We start from the raw sequence: 6,865 nt of genomic DNA, 5'->3' as shown, positions 1-6,865 counted from the left end.
CCTTCCACCGATTGGGCCGTTCGCTCGTGCAGCGGCTGCTCCCACCAGCGAACCACGTGGCCTGGGTCTGCCGTGCAGCGACGACGACCAGTGCATGGCCGCGCAGGGTCTCTCCTGTCAGGAGTGGGTGTGCTCGTGCGGCCCACTCAGGCCCGTCAAGGTTGAGGTGCTGGGTGTGCCCAGATGCGTGCGCGGTGAGATATTTGTTTACTCTGCCCTCGGTGGCTGCGCATGCTTAACGTGTGCGGCTGACGCGACCACGCGTCGCGCGCACTGGCATTAATAAGCGGGGTTACAATATACGTTAGATCTGTGCGACTGGAATGCTCCTCCTCTGAGGGCACGGCCCGAGGCCACGTAGGGCTAATGTCTCTCAAGTAATGAGGAACAAAAATGCGTTTCCTTAACTCTTTGTAGAAGCCTGATCATGTGCAGGCGCTCAGTGCTGCCCGCGTATCTATGCTTAGTAATCGAACACTGTATCTATTTTTTTGCCGTACACTGGGAGCCAGAGGAACGCCCCAGCCGGTTGAGCATCCAGCAAGGTTAAGCCTTCTCACGAAAAAAGCGAAAGGTGCGTTCGTGAAATGCGACATGGGTTTCAACGTCGTCCGTTAAGGGGGCCATGTTAAGTGGTTCATGGGGGACATCGAGGTGCGAGAGGAGTATGGTGTCACGCTACCCGTATAATCGACGACAATGTGTCTGACGTTTCCGTGTGATGTCATTTCGTGGGGACGACGACCACAACGTTTCGGGGGAGGGACGGCTAGCTGCAGTGGATGACGCTGAAGAAACTACGGAGCCAAGGCATGTAATATATTTATAGAGAACTGCTGTCTAATCCTGCGGAGTAATAAGGGGTAAATAATGAAAGCGTTCAGTGTAGAACTTGAGTTGGCTGCAGCGCTCTATATGGCTAGTTCTTCACTGTGATTGTTAGAATACGTACGCTTAAAAATTCTGAAACCCGCGCTTTAAGACGTTGAGCTCACTCTAAGAAAAAAAGGTGTGATCTTAGTCTTTTTGGGGGGTAAAACACTTGTCGCTGAGCTGACACCTTTTTGGGGGTAAGGTTACGCTGTTTCTTGGAGACTAAGTATTTATGCTCTCGCACATAGAGTAATGTTACGCTCTAATAGCCTAAACTTGCACTGACATAAGAAGAGTAACTTTAAACCAGTTAGGTATAACATTACACCTTTCTAAAAGGGGTAAATGTTAGCCTGAGGAAAGCATAAACATATCCTAGCATGCAAGGTGCAAGTTTGCACCTTTAGCAGGTAAATTTATGCTATGTATAGAAGTGCAAAGTTACTTTGTCAAAGACTAAACTTATACCGTCATAAACAGAGCAAAGTTTGCACCCCTGTGGTGCAAGCTTATACCCTTACATGATGGATAAAGTTACCCTTCTAGTGGTACAAAGTAATGCCCCACTGCAAGGGGTATCTATACACTACTCGGTGGTGTATTTATACTGTCCACACGAGAGCATTATTACCCTTCTGTAGCGTAAACCTGCCCACTGAATGCAGAACTAAAGTTGACCCATATGGTAGAAGCCCGAGTCTTTCTGGAAGTGCAGGCAGTGTCAAAATGTTGCGACGAATCTTTCATGTGAGATGGTCTGTGTCATTGTGTGTTCAGGTGCAGGTACTACTGCAGAATGTACACAAAGAATTCATAAACGAATCGGAGAAAGAAACATACCGTCATATTTATTTTGTCACATGCTACACCATATTACAGCAATGACCCTGGCAGTCTTCTTTATACAGGTGGAGGCAGTATGTACCATGTATTTGACCTGCACAGAGAAGAAAACATATAATGAATTTTGCAACCACAAAGCTCAGACGACGTGACCATGGGCTTAGTTAATTCAGGTCTAAAAGTGTAAACCACACAAAAGGCAGGGATAAATGGAAATGCATGAAAACAATGCCACAAGTGCAGGCTTCTGTTTATTATTGAGAACCAAAATCAGAAAAGATATGCAGGAAAAACAAAACATGTCCTAAATGGCAGCTACTTAATCACTCACATATGCTGACATTATCACAAGCACAGTGGCTTCTCAGGAAAAATCCAGAATATTGTGCCCAGCTGCACGGTCAGGCTGTAGGCATCCCGGATGCCAGACTAAGAAGAGGGTCATATCAAGAAACAGAAAAACATGTGCATGAAATGGAAGCTACTAAAAGGTGATAAAATGAAATGCCGTTTAACAAACCCTTCCCTCCATTCTCGTGTTTTTATTTCTCCGTATCTAGAGTGGTTAAGGTTTCATGCAGCCCTTGCTAACAATATGTCTCAGGTCTCTGATGCCATTATATGATTTGTTGCCCATACAGTGAATTTTCTTCCTAAAAGGGAAGTGTAGGTGATTATCTGAGCATCAATCAGTGATACTTCCAACTGTAATTTTCCCTGCATATATTACCTGTGAATTCATTTCCAATTAGCAAACAGCAGGAAGCTTGTCCCTGTGATGGCATTTTTGGGTGCATTCCATTGTCACAGCCTTTCGATACAGTTTAAATACCTGGTGAAAGGCCTATGCACAAAGGCTATGCACTATAAATCTTAGTGTACCACTCCTGGAAAACAAAGAAAAGCTTTCGGCTAAATGTGAAATAATAGCAAGGGCAACTTACACATCTAAAGAATTGTCTCCATGCATGAGGTAACGTCATACCCAAAAAATTATTTGGACCACATTATAATACAGATACTTTTTATTCACGTTCATAGCCTGTTTCATACTACACCTCTACATTATGCCTGTGCAAAAAGCTTTGGTTATGGACTGGCCTTCACTGACAGACTACATTAACTACACAAGCAGCACAGAACAGTCTCCTTCTAAAGCACTATTTTTGCTTGAGGAAATTACAAATCTCGTCTTCTTATTTAGACAGTGCTGCTTCTTCCAATGCTTGCAGCATATGCAGCAGCAGTAATTCTCATGAATTACATTTTGCTGGCACAATAGAATGTTACCTTTACACATCTTTTCAGATGCTTAGCATAATGAAATTGTAAACACTGACTGACAGCATTCAAGAATGGCTATTAAAACAGTTGCCTTCCATATCTGCTGTCACATGCAGTGCACGTGACCTTAATTAAATTTTAAGTTCACTCCGATGTGAAATGAAACTAATATGGATTCATGTGAGTTATTGGAAATTATTCACATCAGCGAACAGCACCTTCCTACTCAAAAAGAAAGTGTGAACAGTGCAAAGAAGATTAACAGCCTCACGTAGCTGCATATCACATTAAGCTTCACATGCATAAACGGTGCTAGTCATATTAGCTTGGTAGCATGCCACCCTGCCAAGCATTACCATAACTGTGTCATTTTTTTCTGACGTCAGCAACATGGATTGTAGGCAGCGCCTCTCAAACTAATTCAGTATGAAATCTTTGCTGAAGTCCAGCCTACTTTTGCAGAAAAAAAACTGCATTTATACTTCATGTCATAAAAAGTGGTCACAATTAATCAAACCATTATTCAGAAATTCTTTCAGAACTAAGTCCTCAAAAACATTGAAAAGCTCTAAAATCTCTGTAATAGAATGGCTGCAGCTGTGCAACATAGCATACTGTGTTCACGGATGGACATCAAGTGATGATGAACTTGCAACAATGTCCCAATTACATAAAAACATACATACCACACACATCTAGTCCCGGCCACTTGTACGGAATCCAGGCTGAACTTCGGTGCTAGGAGTGACAATGGTTGTGCACCTTTGCATCCCTCCTTCTCCCAGGTGCACTGCAATAGAGGCGTCATTTATAGCATTAGTGTAATGGTTAGTGATAACTTATATGTTCATTAAACCACGTAATGGCAGCACACATGCTCAAAAAACGACAGGAATAGTTTGAAAACGAGAAACAACTTTTGATTCCAAATTTTTATCCATTACAGCACTTGCCACATATTTATAACAGGCATAACTGATGCAGTGCACTGGCACAATAAGCCTAGACAAACTTCTACAGCACAATGGCCTATTACCAGTGAATTGTCACTAAGTGCCTAACATAATTAACACATTTTCTAACAGCCACTGCAGAAAAAAGAAAGAACTATACTGTTACTGCTTACGAGATTGACAGTATTCATTACAGAATTTTTTTTTCGTTGACAGATTACCGCAGTGCAACCAAAATCCTTATTGTTCTAAACAGAAAAGCTTAGATACTAGCGTATTCTTCTATTCAACCTCTTAGAGCGACATCAAACCTAAAGTCTCACTCTTTCACAAGAGAATACAAGAGCACAAAAAGAGGTGACATAGACTGTACGCTTATGTGAGCTAATGTTTGGCCACCAACTAGCCCCGACCTTTTCACTAGTAAAAAGAACTAAACAAGTTCACTTTTCTCTATTAGTTCTCAGCCTGAGTGAAGAGCCAGTTACATATCAACTTAACACCATTAGCAAGCGCATCTTGCCATTCGAATGCAGTAAAACTGCTGGCATGATAAGTCACATTCTGGGTTAGCAAAAATATTGCAAGGTGTAAGCGAAAACGGCCGCATGCCAGGAAGCGCAGAGCACAAATGAGCTGCTAATTTCGTGCCTATGAATAAATAAATTTCACGTTTACTGTTTTATCGTTTGCTTGCTACTCCGTGGTAAAGAAAAAAAATTGACGCCGTCCATTCGCAAAAAAAAAAAAAGCGGCCTGGCAGAAGGAGTTGCCTTGCAGCGCTAAAATTATAAAGGGATTATGGTCCAATAGGAATCACATACAGTGCTGCAGTAGATGTGAGCACTGCGCGCAGTACGTGCCACAGAAGCGCGCACACTAATTTACTCGCCCCTTTCTGAACGGAGACTGCGGTTTGGACTTACCTTACTGAATGGTCGTGAGCAGGGACAAATACTTGGCGTTGAAGAGACGACCGGCAATGTTCTTTCGCACGGCAGACGAAGGATCAGAGCCTGCAGCGAAAGAAAGCATGAGAAAGACGCCGGCAGATTGCGCCGCTGCGATCGTGTGTTGTACACGATAGGCTCCCTCCGGCCGCACGCGACCGGCTCAAAACAAGAAATAGCAACAAGCAGCGGCTCGCGCACACAATCCATGATAAAAAATCTGTACTGAACACACCATAACTTGATGGCAGGAAACAACCCGTATGACCAAACGAAAATGTCACTTACTTGTACGGTTGAAATTGGGCGCAAAGAATCCGTACGATGAGGGCGCCGCGACGATCGGCGTGCGCTGTTTCTTTCAGACGTTGACTCTTTCGCGAAGATGTCGCCCACTGCAGCGTCACACATCGATGAAGCTTGCACGATGAAGTAATCGCTGAACAGAACCTAAACGCACACAGGCCCGTACTGCAAGATGAAATGAGGAATGCGCGTCGCGACTTGCACGCACGGCACCCAGGCGCGGTAAACAGCGGCTTCGTCTTCGACTCTACGCGAGCGGCCAATCCAAATAGACAGGCACGTGATCTGAAGAGAGAGAAGGAAGAAACCAGGAGAAACTACAACCCATCGCCAGCCATCGCTTCCAAAGCTTGCTTCGCGCCATAGAGGAATTACAGAGGAGGTTTTCCTTCCTCCATGCTTCGTGCCTTTCTTTCGTTCCGCCGGACCCCGCGCTTCCCCTCTTTTCCTTTTCTCCGCTGACTGAAAGAACGTCTGCGTTCCCAGTAGTGTCCCAAGGTCAAGCCGCCCGCGTGCGGGCGACAACCTTTGGTCCTTGCAATGTGCTGGTAGCTTATTATTTTTGCATGCGCCTCTCTGCCCTTGTGGCACGTATTTTTCCGCGCTTTCGGCGTGCGCACAACTCTTCCGTTATCGGAGACAACGAGCGCGGCGAGACTCGTCTTATCAGTCCTTGCAGTATCTCTTTGAAGCTTTTAATGCAGCCAGCTATTACGCAGTATGAATTACGCAGATGCTGCCGTAAATGTGTGGCGTATGCAACAGAATAGTTTTCAGAGCAGCTGCAGCTTAAAAGTTACGAGCATCATTCGGAAGTTCTCGTCAGCTCTCATTTACTACCGCGTACAGAAGGCACTGCGAAATATATATCAATAAACTGCCCTTCCTGTACTTCTAAATCAGTCATAGAACCGGCTAAGAAAGCGATGTGAATGCTGCAGCATTATTGATTCAATGTCAGGCACAGTAACAGTTTTAAATACTGATATTGCCGCGTGATATTGCTGCGAGAAATTTCAACTTTCTTTTGTGCTTATGGGGCCGCACGTGTGAGGAGAATCCGAAGAAAAAAACCGCTCTGTTCAAAAATAGTTTAACTCAATCGAAATAGACACAGCTGTAGAAATATTGATTTAATAAAGCCGCATCGAGTGATCAGAAGCGTCAGGCAAACAAAGGGGATTCACAACATTTGAGGAAGATGGCGCAGAAGAGGGCTTCAAACGACAGTCGACAACTGCTGATGCAGCAGTTCTCACCTCTCATCGTTCCAGTGTTCGCGAAGTTCTCAAAATATTTTCAAAATGGGTCAACAGAGCAGAAATGGAGCACTGCCAGCGCTATGCCAGCAAGCATCCGTTAAGACGCTTCAACCGACTGGTTATTCGGGCGATTCCGTCTATTATACGCGCTTTCATTTTATTCAATATAGGCAGTTGCCACCGCTGAATTTATGCTTTTGTTAAAGTTTGGTTCGTCAGTGCGATACAATGTGTCCTTTAGCTCAGTTTTATTTGTGCATACAAGACAAAAGTCTCAGTCATCCGAAGCAACTTACGATGATGAAGGAAAACCTGCCGGTTTATACGCCGTAGTTTCATTTATTTTCGAGCTTGGGTCTTCGGGCTGCGTCTATCTAGTGCAATGTACTGTTTA

The 6,865-nt window shown here is 44.3% G+C and overlaps 1 long non-coding RNA gene across 2 annotated transcripts; it reads right to left on the bottom strand.

The window, feature by feature from the left end:
* Positions 1-1,500: 1,500 nt before the first annotated feature.
* LOC149369452 (uncharacterized) lies at positions 1,501-5,871 on the bottom strand. 2 transcript variants are annotated; one of them, XR_016285293.1, is made up of 4 exons: positions 5,192-5,871; positions 4,880-4,969; positions 3,687-3,790; positions 1,501-1,810 (listed from the first exon to the last, which is right to left on the bottom strand). It is a non-coding gene; the product is annotated as an uncharacterized LOC149369452 (long non-coding RNA). The 2 variants fall into 2 exon arrangements; XR_016285291.1 differs by lacking the exon at positions 1,501-1,810 and having other exon boundaries at positions 3,599-3,790.
* Between the last annotated feature and the right edge of the window lie 994 nt (positions 5,872-6,865).

Source organism: Amblyomma mixtum, chromosome 1 (genome assembly GCF_055824585.1).
Source record: "Amblyomma mixtum isolate Tamu chromosome 1, ASM5582458v1, whole genome shotgun sequence".
NCBI lineage: Eukaryota > Metazoa > Arthropoda > Arachnida > Ixodida > Ixodidae > Amblyomma > Amblyomma mixtum.
The sequence above is the reverse complement of the archived record's forward strand: the minus strand, read 5'-3'. Positions and strand labels throughout refer to the sequence as shown.